This window comes from Talpa occidentalis, unplaced genomic scaffold (genome assembly GCF_014898055.3).
Source record: "Talpa occidentalis isolate TD23 unplaced genomic scaffold, MPIMG_talOcc4v2.1 talOcc4.14, whole genome shotgun sequence".
In the NCBI taxonomy this organism is placed as follows: domain Eukaryota; kingdom Metazoa; phylum Chordata; class Mammalia; order Eulipotyphla; family Talpidae; genus Talpa; species Talpa occidentalis.
In genome coordinates, this window is record NW_023601433.1 from 32139192 (window position 1) to 32153181 (window position 13990).

A 13990-nucleotide genomic window follows, 5' to 3' on the forward strand; every position below is an offset into this window, starting at 1 on the left:
TGACTCTCCCTCCTGGCCTTTTGGATGTTTTCTCCCTCCCAAATGCCTATCTTGCAATAAAATTGTGATGAAAAGGGAATGGATCGATATTTATGAGGCCTTCAGAAAAGCTGGGAATTCCATGCATCAAAGCCAACACATGACCGGCTCGGGATCTCCCTGCCCCGGCTGCCAGCTGTGTTTATCCATAAAGGCTTGGGCTGTGCGAGGTTGGGGAAGAGAGGCTGAGGAGGCAGGAGTGAGGGCACCTACAGGCACTGGCTTGGCAAGCCAGCAGGGGAGGTGAGCAAACAGGGGGCATCAAGGCCTAAGCAGAAGAGAACTGTAGGGCTGGGCTGGCTCCTGCAGTCAAAACCAAGACGTGGATGGCTCAGGAAGGGACTGGAACATCTGTGCACTGTATTCCATCACTCAATGACAGGTCAGAACTGATTTGCATGGCCACCATTCCAGGCACAGAAGTAGCAGCACAGAGGTTTAAAGACTAGGTCTGGACGAGGACGGAGACTTCTGCTGCCTTCTGTTGGTCAAGAAGGCCACAAGTCCTGAGTGGGGAAGATGGAGAAAGGCTGCACCCCTTGTTGTGGACTGAGGGGCCAGGGGAGAGCAGCTGTCAGAGGTGGCTCTAGAGACAAGCCACATACCCATGAGGCCGCCAGGCCCATCTCAGGAGCATCTATACCTGTGGAAGTTTAAGCCCAGGAGCTGTGAGCTCTCTTCTGAGGCTGTGAGCTTTTGAATTTTTTCAGTCCACAAAATCTGAGATACTTAAAACCCTGCCTCCAGCCCAGGAGGTCTCCAGGGAATGAGTATGGCAGGTGGTCTGGTCTACGTGGCTGCTGGTTCACTCTTATGACTTCAAACACTCCCCTTACAGACAGTGGTCCATGAGAGCTAGTCATCCTGTGGGAAGAGGAGAAACACCTTCTGTGGTGCTTCAGAGGTGGCATTTGGACCAGTGGGTGAAAGTTTCAGAAGGTAGATTTTATATCAATTTAAGAATGAACCCCTCAATGACAGGGTAGTCTGACTTACAAAACACGTCTGTCCCTAGAAGTGTTCAAGCAGAATCTGGATCAGCCCTACTGGGAGAATTAGAATACTCCCTGTACAAATGGGAGACTGGACTTCTTAAATTCTCATGATGCTTTGCACATTTGATCATCTTTCATTCAGACTATTCAGTTACATTTTGGTGACAGTTACATTTTGCTGAGTCCTGGCAATTCTCATTTTGGGGGGATAATCCTTAGTGGCTGTTGAGAAACAGGGACTGGGATGTTGAATCTTCCCTACCTAGGCACCAAGTTAACGACCAACTAGAATATGTATGTATGTGTGGTGTGTGTGTGTGTGTATGTGTGTGGGGGGTATATGTGTGGCATGTGTGACTGCGGTTTATGTGAGTGTGGTGTGTGTAAGAGTCACGTGTGTATGTGTGGTATATGTAGCGTGAGTGTGGTGTGTATGTATTTGGGGTGCTGTGGTTCCCCTTGATTATGGAGGAATTGCAGAAGGAATGTAGGCAGAGGAAATGTGCTGTTTTCCCAGCCAGAAGGCTCTATCTGTGAAAAAATTATTTGTTTTTTGTTTATTTTTCTTTTTATGAACTTGAGACTTACAGAGGTTTTCTTTCCTGAGGCCACTGTGCCTGTGGATATGTACTGGTATGGTTTCTAGAGGCCAAAGCGGCCAAAGGGAGGGAGGCCCTCAGCTCCAGAACAGACAGTGGGCGGGTCAGGCAGGACAGGCCCTGATCTAGTGTGAATTTCAGCAACCAGGCTCCCAGCTTTGTGTCACTTGTGATGACAAGTGACAAGGACATGCTAGATGCATTTAAACTGACTGATTTGGAAGGCTTAAGAAAGTTGCGGGGTGCCTGAAGATGGCCAGGCCCTGAATTTAAGCTTAGCCTCTTGGTTTCTCCTCCCCAGACAGGGCTGGGGGCTGTCCTGGATGACAGCTTCGGGCTGTGGTCCTGCAGTGCCCCCTGGGGGCAATGAGGAGAATGGTCACTAGAAGAGGAGCCCTAAGCTTCAGCCTCTGCCTCCCCTTTGTGGCAGATGCCAGGGGGCCCCAGAGTTCCTTGGAGACCCTGGGGATCTGCTCCATGTTTTTATCAGTAGACAGGAAAAAAACCCTCCCTGAAAGCCTGGGTTTCTAGTGGGGTTGTCTTGCTGGGAACCCCAGAGTGACCAGAAGATACCATCTCCCACTCCTTTGCCCCCTCTATTTTTTTTTGGTCAGAGTAACTGTTCTATTAAGAGGTAACAATTATGCAAAGATCCTTAGAAAATTCAAATCAAGGTGATTGTTGAGTCCACCTGTACCATTGGTAGGTGAGGAAACTGAGGCTTGGGCAGGTGTAGCCTCCACTTTAAACCCAGACTCTTCCACCCCAAGCTACGGCATGCGGTCCACCCCACCCCTGCGAGTGGGTGACCAGGCACCCACAGAGGGTCATAGGCAACAGGCAGAATCTGAAGGGAGTGAGGCAACACAGCGGACAGAAACATACCAGTATGTTGCAGAAGGGGAGCTGCCGGTGAGGAGGAAAGAGTGATGCAGGCAGCTGTGAAAATAGTCAGACTGAAGTCTGGGTCTGGGAGAAAGGAGGCTTTATAGAACCTGGAAGCTGCTGCCTGCGATCTCTCTGGAACAAAGAGGGGGTGAATATTGCACATCTAAATTCCACAGTCCGGCTCTCTTCTTATTCAGTCCCGGCTTGTCCCCAACCCCCATTATCTGACATTCCTCCTCTCATGTCCTCATCACCAACCCTCAGAGCCAGGCTGGGCCTCCCTGTTTCTGGCTCCAGGCCTCAATGCTGTTTCCCCTTCATTGGCATCTGCGATGCTCCCTCTGGAGCAGAATGAACTGCAGCCTCCTGCATGGTGCTGGGGGTTCCTGGAGAGGTCTCAGCGGTAGTAACTAAGGAAGTACACAAACTGGGCTGGGGGAGGGGCTTAAACAACAGAAGTTTATTGTCTCTGGGTCTGGAGGCCAGAACTAGAAGAGATCAAGTTGTCTAGGGGCTGGTTCTTCTGAGGGCTGGGATGGTGTAGGCAGGTTTGGTTCTTGTGAAGACCATGAACGAGTCTATTGCTGGCCACTCTCCTTGGCTTGGAGACAGCCATTTTCTCATGTCTCCTCACATGGCGCTCTCCCTGTGTGCACACCTGTCTTCACATTTCTGCTCTTCATAAGGGCACTAGTCATATTGGATCAGGGTGCACTGTAATAATCTCATGTTCATTTGATGGTCTTTCTGAAGACCCTACCTCAAAATAAGGTCACATTATTAGGATTTCAACATGTGAAGGCTGTGGGGACACAATTCAGCTGCAATATGCAGATCTGGCAAGTCACCGGGCTTATTTTGCTAAATGGAATATAAAAGCTAAAGGGGATGGGTTTCTGAAAAGGAAGATGGCTTGGAAGCTAGGAGGAGATTTTGGGGGCACTTGGGTTGTCAGTGTGGATGAGGCAGCTGCTGTAACAACAAAAACTTGGACAAGGATCAAAGTCATGTGGAACAAAGGGTTAGGGGGAAAGGTTTTACTGTTTGAGGTGTGAGTAAAAGTCTTATCTCCTCAGGAAATCTTTAGAAGGATTGTTATAGAGCAGCCCCGATATTAAATGGGTTGCCTGGCTGTGGGTCCTCACCCGCGCGCTTAAAAGGGACTTATTAATACTCCACTACACACACACACAAAAGGTTAATGAAAGGTTTATTTATAAGGGAAAAGGAAATAAGGAAAATGTACAACTCAGGGAGAAAATAGGGAAATAAAGTCTTTAATGCGTCCTACCCTATCCGCCAACCTGGAAACCCAAAGTCACTCTCAGAGCTGGCCGGACGCTGCGAGCTGGTGGAGAGTCAAAATGGGGGACCCCTCCAAAGCCCACGTTTCTGCCTTTATACCAACTTGGCTGCTTAACCCCACCCTCAGGTCCCAGCCACCTTCCCTTTGGAGGGGATGGGATTTGGAGTTCCCAGTGTCTTTGGCTTTGGCCTGGGGTGGGGGTGGAGTCCACAAAGCCTGTATGGAATTAGCTTTAGGACATCCTTTTCCCCCTAACAGGATTACTTTATTTATCCTTAGATTAGATTTGTGTTGGGAAGCAATAAGAAGATACCCAGCTTGGCCAACGTTGGGGTAGCCCTGCTGAGGAAGTCTAGGGGAGCCCCCAAAAATCTAGCTTCTTCAAGGACCTTCAAGATCAGCTCATGGTCCTTGCATGCCTGAGCAAGCTTCATTTATTTACTGGGTTTTAGTAAACAGATGGACTCTGTGGCTTCCTCTACCACCTCACTGGCTGTTAGTCTTACCTCTCCAGCTGGTTTTGTTAGGGGGAAAAGGATGTCCTAAAGCTAATTCCATACAGGCTTTGTGGACTCCACCCCCACCCCAGGCCAAAGCCAAAGACACTGGGAACTCAAAATCCCATCCCCATCAAAGGAAAGGTGGCTGGGACCTGAGGGTGGGGTTAAGCAGCCAGGTTGGTATAAAGTCAGACACGTGGGCTTTGGAGGGGTTCCCCCATTTTGGCTCTTGGCCAGCTCGCAGCGTCCGGCCAGCTCTGAGAGTGACTTTGGGTTTCCAGGTTGGCGGATCGGGTAGGACGCATTAAAGACTTTATCTCCCTATTTTTCTCCCTGAGTTGTACATTTTCCTTATTTCCTTTTCCCTTGTAAATAAACTTTTCATTAACCTTTTGTGTGTGCCTGTAGTGGAGTATTAATAAGTCCCTTTTAAGCGCGCGGGTGAGGACCCACAGCCAGGAACCCGTTCAATATCGGGGCTGCTCTATAACAGTTTGGGTGCAGTTCACAATGTCAGAACCTGGTGCAAACGTGAGTCAGTTCTGTTTCTTTCTCAGTCCTACCTCAAGGTGCTTAAGGCACCACCTTCAACAAATGCTTTTGTAAACTGTAGACCTCTAAATGGCTGGGCCCATCTTCTGTGCCTTTATCAGCATTAGAACAGTGTTGGGTGCATGCACAGTCAAGGCCTAAGTGGACACTGTACATCCTTGGTTTAAGACTGACTCACTCCAAGGTCCGCTTCAGATTACCTACTTCTCAGAAATGTTGGCCATGCCTTGGAGGGTTTGGGAATTCCTCAAAGTGACCTGTATTTGACAAGAGCTGTGGAGACTTCTCCCTCTGATCTCTCACCTGGCCTCAGGCAAGGAGAGGTTGAGGCATCTGGCACCCCAGGATCATCTAAACCAGGGCTATTCTTTAGACATCAAAGAAATGAAATTTGCCTGATAGTCTCTGAAACTCTCATCCTAGCAATCAATTGTGTTTGAAAGGGATGAAAATGGTTTCAGGGACAATGTGTTGGAGATGGATTATAACAGTTTGGAGAACAAAGGATTCACATCTCCCTGGCCTGGGGCTCTGAGTTTGAGTCCCCCAAGCAGGGCATTATGAGGCTGTCTGGACCCTAGGCAGGTAAAAATCTGGAGCTGGAGCAGGGCCATGCTGTGAGCTGGAGCCAGAGGACATTGCAAAGACGGGAAGGGCAGTAGGAGAGATGACAGATGCTATGTGTGGTCTTTGAGGCTGTTCCAGGAAATCAAGTCTTGAGAGCTTCCGGTTGCCATTACAGTGGCATAGCCAATGGGCCAATAACAAATAACAAGATTTTCATCTCTTGCTGGGGTGGTGTTTTGGCGCTGCTGAGGGCTCTGGCAATTGGGGGCCCCATGACTTTGGGGTGCCATATTCAAACCAAGAGGTGAGAAGCCCTGCTCCAGCCTGCTGAGAGAGAGAACCAGCTCTTGGTACCATAACATCACTGGGAATATGATGTGAAATGTATATTTTTACATGATACAATGTGTAGTTTGTATGTTTTATACATTACTTTTTCATGTAACACATAATAACAAAAATGGAGATACATTTTTATAGTACTTTATAGCTTACAAATTCTTCTGTATATTTATTAGTTGATTCCTGATACTGGGAGTAAGGGAGCTCCCGCGGGAGCCAACAGTTGTTCTTCAGATAAAGTAGGTATCATCATCATCATCATCATCATCATCGTTGTCATTTTACAGATAAGAAAATTGAGGTTCAAAGAAGTTAGGGCTGCCTGAAGTGCATAGAACAGCAGAGGCAGAGTGTGGGCCTCTGGGAGCCAGGGAGCATGTCTATGGAGACTGTGCCAGGTCTCACAGCAGCCTGCAAGGGAAAACTGAGACTTGGACTCTGAACTGGGGTCCTCTGTTTCCAAACCCCATGCTCTATTTACTTCTGGCTTCCTTAGGTGACCCTAAACCTAAGAGGAAAGTCCTCCAGTCCCACAGTTGGGGCAGGACTAGCTTGTCTCTGCAGATTAAAGAGATCAATATGCTTTTCTTGCCAGCTTGCTGGGTCACAATGTGTCTTGCACGTAGGCGAGCTATTTTCAATGGGAAATCTGTTGTGTTTGAAATTTTAGGTGCCATTTGGAAGACAAATCTGCTGGCCTCCTTACTCCTTTCAATGGCTCGATTCAGCCAGCCAGTGCCTGGGATTTTACTATTTGTGCCTTCCAATGCAGGTTTAAAATACCCACATCAGTCCAGAAAAACTTGCAATTGTCTCCAGAGTCAGCTAAGATGTCTGCAGGAGTTTAGGTCTTTGAAGTCAGGCTTAGGAATTTGTCACTTTCCCATCTTGCTTCTGGGTGATAAATGTTGCTTTGCTTTCAGCTTCTTTCTTTCTTTCTTTTTTTTTTTAGGCTTGTTTTTAATGAAAAGAAATGGCAGTTGGCAACATCCCTGAAGTGTTTTAGTGGGGCTCCTATAATGAGGCTTGCTGAAATTCTGGGTAAGCAATGTTTTCTGTGTAGGCTCAGATGCAGGATTTTAAACTTTTGTGATGTCTGTGGCCTTTTTGCTTTGAGCCAGCTGGGTTTGCCTCTTCAAAGATGTCAGCCCCAGCCTTGCCAAGTTTGTAGTTTACAGCTCCACCATTCAATGAGTTGGGCAAGCGTAAAAATAGGTCAGTGTTTTTTCTTCTCTTTTAAAGAAGAAAGTGTGTATGTGTGTTTTCCAACATCCCATCAATCAAAAAACAGTTGAAGCAATTTTAGCTCACTTTTTCCTCCAAAAGTTTCCCTCCCAGACTGACTCAGACTGTGGAACACTTCAAGGAAAAACCGATTTCCATGAAAGTTAAGTGCAATTAACAAGGATGGATCTGCTGGGAAAAAGAATTCCTCAGCATTCAATGTAATGTCAATTACGCTGCTGCCTCACACACATAAAACATGTAACAGATGCATGGCTTGGTCCCACCACAGCCAAAATATTATGAGAACTGAACATTTCTTTCCATTACGTGTCTACATTGCTTACTGTTCCCAGCTGGAACTTTGAATGAAATTATACACACAAGCACACATGTGCACCCACACACACACTGTATATTCTCTGAAAATAACTGATAAAGAAAGTTTCCTAAAAACACGTAAACAAGGAGTCAGTTCAGCCAAGAATAAATCTGCTGTGTGCTAAAAGCGGATGGGTACAAGTCGAGATGCAAAACAGCCCGAATGTACTGACACGGGGAAGCAGCCAGCTCTGGAAAGACTGTGAGCTTCATCCTATTTGTACCTGGCCTCTGTTTTCTTTCAAGTTCAAAAGTACCACATGGCCTTGTCTATAAACACCCATGGGCATCTGCATAGAGGTTGATGCTTGTCTCCTCCTTTCCCTCTTCCCCTCACCCACACTCATTTGCTTCCATTTGTCCCCTGCAGGTTCCTGGGGGAGCTTCCCCTTTAGTGCCCATTTCTTACCTACTGCTTATCAGGGACCTCCTCTCTCTCTGGAGTCTCTCATCTCTGCAGCGCCACCCTGCGTAGACCACCCCTGCACCCCAGTTCAGGCCCATCACCCAGAGTCCCTCTTTCCTTCCTTTGACATGTATTTCTGTGTGCACCCTACATATGCTGTGTTGACCACTGAGGTGAAGCAGACAAGCAGCATCCCTGCTCACAGGGAGTTCACAGGTGTGTGGGGAACAGCCACGCTCCAGAACAATCTCACATAGCATGCTGACTGCCACAGAGGTGACTACTTCCGTGGAGTCCATGTGGATTTGCTCCTGAAGACTCAGCTTATGGCTCCTCTGCCACTTTTGCCTCCAGTGTCCCCCGCTATCCCTCATGGGCTGTCACCATGACATCAGGGAAATCTGGGTGCAGGGCTCCCCCTCCAGGATACCTCTGGCACCCACACAGGAGGCTGGTTGGTACCGTGGACACATCTCAAGATTCTGAATTTTATTCTCAAAGCAAAAGGGCCTCATTTATAGATTTTTAAGCTGAAGGACCATATGATCAGGTTTGTGCATGAAAAGGTCCTCTGGTTGCTGCATGGAAGAGGAAGAAGCTGGTGAATGAGCACCCAGTGGTGATGCCAAACGCTGGGGCATGTTGGTTCCCCCAGCAGCTTACAAAACACCCAGGCATGTGTCCCACACTGGGGACCCCAGTAGTTGGTCTGCAGCATGAACTAACTCTTGGACCTATGATACTCTCCAGCCCAGGGTGAGAACAACTGAGGGAAGATTGTGATCCTTACTTCCTTAATTCGGGTCACATGAGAAACGCCTGGGGAAACTTGTAAACAGCTTGTAAGGGCTGGAAGGGACACGGTGCAGGTTTTCTGATGCCATGCAGAACGGGTAAAGGAGGAGTCAGAGTCCTCAGTGGTTTTTGCAGGTCTTTTTTGGGATTTACCCGGTACATAGAAGGCAGGGGTGCTGGAGGGCTGGGAGGCTGGCAGTCCTCCCAGCCCCCAGCAAATCCTCACTCTATCTGGGCTCTCCAGTGATCTTGGCTTCTCTTTCAGCTTCTGCTTTTGGCTTCTGCTGGTGTTCCTGTGACGCCGCCCTTAAAAGCCCTATCTTTGCCCAGGTGAATCCCATCTACCGATGCCCACACCCTACTCCATGTGCCCGCCATCAGGCATGCATTCAGGACCGCAAGGATCCATCATCTATCCTGAGGGCGGGAGGGCAGAAAAGCCTGGCATTTTTCCTTACCCTACACAGCTCTACCTCCAGGGATCAATGTAATCTGTCTGGTGTGGGGCCTGGGAAATTTTAAAAAGCTCCCCAGGTGATTCTGCTGTGGACCCAAGGCTGAGAACCCCAAGTGAGCAGCTGGCACAAATTTTTTTGATGCCAACCCCAGGATATTTGCTCTGGCTGTCTCTGGGGAAGATGCCAGCTGGGGAAATCCTGCGGGGGCTGTGGCCTGAGCAAGGATAGAGGGGACGCCTTTGTCAGCTAGTGACCCCCTCAGTAGCTTTTCATCCTTCATGTCTAAGCACTGGAAATCTTCCTTAAAGGCACAAGTGGTGAGTCCTCCCCCTCTCCAAAAGTGTTCTCTTGTTTTCTCATGCACCAGCGGTCAGAAACACTGGTGATTTTTCACAATGTCCTCCCCACTCGGCACAACCTGGAAGACCCTGGTCCTACAATACGACAGAGATGGGAAAAGAGCTGGGAGCCCACATAATGGTCAAGGCCACTGAAAAATACATGAGTGACCCCAAGTACGTGAACATAATGTAAAATTTCCTGGGGACCCCACCCGTGGTAGGTGGGGAGGAGGGCAAACCAGCCATCTTCACAGGCTCCACCAGGGCAAAAATCTACTGCCCTGAAGACACTTCAGTCTTTACAGATTGTCGATATTACAAAGGGCACCTGAACCTTGTATCTCTGCAGGATGTTCTTCAGAGGGGATGAGATTGGCTTCTGTTATCAAGAATAGTTATTGGTATTAATGACTCAAGGTTTCTGGCTGTAGAAACTGAACTCAGGCTTACACTTATTTGAAACAGTTCTCTGTAAAATCTGTTGGGCTGATTCTTGGATTCGAATACTTACTTTGATTATTTAATAAATTCTTTATAGGGCTGTTCCTATTTTTTTTTTTTTCCATTTACAAGTGTTAGGCTGTGAGGGCTGCTTGAGCAGCAAACCCAGGTCAGCAGAAAAATGGCCGAGGCTCCTCTCAGCCAAAGCACTTGCTTCCTGCAAGGTCTGTCCCGACACCATAAGACATGATGTCATTGGTTTTTCTCATATCTCCCTGAGGTGACCTCCCTGGGGAGGAGACAGAAAAACGGGCCTGAGCAGGTGTAGCGGCAGGAAGAACACAGAGCAGACTCTCTATGACTCTAGCAGACGGGCAAAGGAGGAGTCCTGCAGCCCTCGGTGGCTTTTTCCGGGTTTTTATTGGGATTTTCCACCTACATGGAAGGCAGGGGTGCTGGGAGTCTAGCAGACCTCCCACCCCCCTGTGAATCTTCACTCTTCCTGGGCTCTCTGGTGTTTTCTCATGGCCTTTGCTTCTCTGCTCCTTTTGCTCTCTCTTTTGCTCTGCTGTTCCACTCACTTGCTCTCTGTTGGTGTCCCCATGATGCCGCCCTTACAAGCTCAGTCTCTCAGCCCAGGTATACTCACCTACATATGCCCGTACCCTACTCCAGGTGCCTGCCATCAGGCATGCATTCAGAACCACAGGGTTCCATCATCAATCCTAATGGCAGGAGGGCAGAAAAGACTGATACCTTTTATTTACCCTACACCAGGGAAAAAGAAACACGATTTCCAGCCTGTTGGATCAGGCCCCTGGATTTCAGGAATAAAGCTGCCTTGTCATTTTCTCCTGGACCACCGTGCCTAAGAGGACTCTGTAGGGTAAAGAAAATGTCAGGCTTTTCTGCCCTCCCGCCATCAGGATAGATGATGGATCCTTGTCCTGAATGCATGTCTGATGGGGGGCACCTGGAATAGGGTGTGGCCATAGGTAGATGGGATTCAGCTGAGCTAAGACTGTGCTTTTTTAGGGGCGGCATCATGGGGACGCCAGCAGAAGGCGAAGCAGTAGCAGCAGCCGAGAAAGAAGCCGAAGAGAAGCAAAGAAGCAGAAGCAGAAGCAGAGAACGCCAGAGAGCCCAGATAGAGTGAAGACTTGCAGATAGAGTGAAGGCAAGCTTGCCAGCCTCCCAGCCCCCCAGCTCCCCTGCCTGCCATATGCCTGGTGAACCCCAATAAAAGACCTGCAAAAACCCACTAAGGACTCTGACTCCTCCTTTACCTGGTCTGCATGGGATCAGAAAACCTGCACTGTGTCCTGTCCTGCCCCTACAAACTCCAACAAACTTAGTGAGTTCATTCCCTGGAATTATATGCAAAATAAAAATGTTTAATCTCTTAAAATTTCTATCCAAACGGAAGCTATTGAGACCATGGAGAAATAAAATATTTAGTAACTAAGTAAACAGATTAAAATTTCCTTTGATTTTTTTTTTTTTTTTTGTGGGACCCTCACCTGTGGCGGGGGAACAAACCGGCGCTGCAGAGGCTGCAGGCAGCCTCGCAGCCCAGCGCTCAATCGCTGTGCCACTAGGGGAGGCCCAAAAGTTCCTTTGATCTTAAGAAAAATAAAATGGAGCAAAACATGATATACACCCTTCACCTTTGGAATAATGTTGATTTTTCTTTGTTGGTGGTTTAATTAAAAAACTCTTGATGGTGGTTTAATTAAAAACCTCTGTCTTCTGCCAAGGACAGAAATGACCATTTCTATTTCCCGTATATGATATCTATATGTTACACAGATATTATATATATATAATTTATATTGGTCTATATTAAAGTGTATTTAATGAAATGCATATACAGAATTGAACATTAAATTACACCAAAGACTCAATAAGCTTGCAGCCCCCTGTCACACCCCACCTCTACGTCCTCAGACCATCACTTGTGTTTTCCCTTTGGTTGGGTTGAACATGGAAACACATTTGACCACACCCCAACCATAATAAAACAAGGCATTTTGGGGAGGGAGTCCCATTAGCTCAAAATGAATTATTTTGCAACGAAAAAAATCTATTCAACTTTTTTTAACTGAAGAATAATACCATGCAGAAAAGTGAACAAATTAATCAGTACATGTAAAATGTATTTAACGTAAAGTACACACACTCATGTCATCATCATCTAGGTCAAGAAATGGACTAAAACCAGCATTCCAGAAGGCCCTCTCTATCCCCTCCTTCTCCCCAAATGTAACCCTTTTCCTCATTACCATTGATTTTGTCTTTTTGAAATTTCTAAAAATAGAATTGTTGGGGGACAGTATGTTCTGAAAGAACCCCACCCACTAATGTTTTACAGACTCCACCCCCAGCTCCATGCCCAAGAGAGCCCAGGCACTGTGGACTACAACTCCCATTGTTAGGGGGAAATAATGTCCTGAGATAATCCCATGCAGGCTTTGTGGACCCCACCCCCACTCCAGACTAAAGCCATCAAGACATTGGGAAAGACAAATCCCATCACCACCAAGGGGAAGGTGGCTGGGACCTGAGGGTGGAGTTGGGCAGCCAGGATGGATATAAAAACCAGACACGTGGGCCTTGGGGTCTCTCTGGTTATTGCTCGCCTCCCAGCTTCACGGCTCCTGGCTGGCGGCCAACTCTGAGAGCGCCATTTTGGAATTCCTGATCGGCGGATTGGGTAGGACTCATTTAAAACTTTGTCTCCCACTTTTCTCCCAGAGTTGTACATTTCCTCATTTTCCTTTTCCTTGTAAATAAACCTTTTATTAACCTTTTACGTGTGCCTGCAGTAGAGTATTAATAAGTCCTTTTAAGCACGTGGGTGAGGACCCACAGTCAGGCACCCCGTTTTGTATCGGGGTTGCTCTACAACACCATCATGCTATAAATCCTCCATGACTCTTGACTTCTTGGAGGGGGATTGCTGAGAATCAAGGATGGAGTTAAGCAGCAATGCTTGGTATAAAACTGGATACATGTGGCCTAAAGGGGGCTTGGTTGTGACTGCTTTCAGTGTGCATCCTGATCCCAGCTCAGGCAGTGTTAGTGGGAGGATGTATTGACCAATCAATTCTCTCTCCTCCCTTTCTTTTCATTTCCCTTGTAAATAAACCTTTTATTCACCTTTCTATGTGTGCCTGCCCTTGGGTCTTGATCTGAGGGGTCTTTTTAAGCACACAGATGAGGACTCACACCCCAACATCCTATTTCCCTTAGGGGTTGCCCTATAATAGAACCACTAGCTATGTAAATTATACCTCCCTTCTTTGACTTAAGCTTTCAGTGAGATTCACACGTTGTTGCACGTAGAGCAACCATTGGTTGTTATTTTCTGTGTGGTTTTCAGTTACCACACGTTTACAACAGTTTGTGGTTGATGGGCATGTGGGTGGCTTTCAATGTTGCTACAAACACAGGTCTTCTGGGGCACATGAGCAAGGATTTCCAAGGAGTCTATACCTGTAAATTGTAGTATCATAGGGCACGTGTGGGTTCAACTTTAGTAGATAACGGCCAACAGTCTTTTAAATTATGCCCATTTACATTCTCACCAATAACATGAGGATTTCAACTGCTCCGTGTCCTTACCAATATTTGGTACTGTTGATGTAGGAAAAGGGGAGGGTTCTTTGTGTTAGGGGGAAAAGGATGTCCTAAAGCTAATTCCATACAGGCTTTGTGGACTCCACCCCCACCCCAGGCCAAAGCCAAAGACACTGGGAACTCCAAATCCCATCACCACCAAAGGGAAGGTGGCTGGGACCTGAGGGTGGGGTTAAGCAGCCAGGTTGGTATAAAGCCAGACACGTGGGCTTTGGAGGGTTTCCCCCATTTTGTCTCTCCACCAGCTAGCAGCGTCCGGCCAGCTCGGAGAGTGACTTTGGGTTTCCAGGTCGTCGGATCGGGTAGGATGCATTAAAGACTTTATTTCCCTATTTTTCTCCCTGAGTTGTACATTTTCCTTATTTCCTTTTCCCTTGTAAATAAACCTTTCATTAACCTTTTGTGTGTGTGTGTAGTGGAGTATTAATAAGTCCCTTTTAAGCACGCGGGTGAGGACCGACAGCCAGGGACCCGTTCAATATTGGGGCTGTCCTATAACAGCTTGGCGCCCAACGTG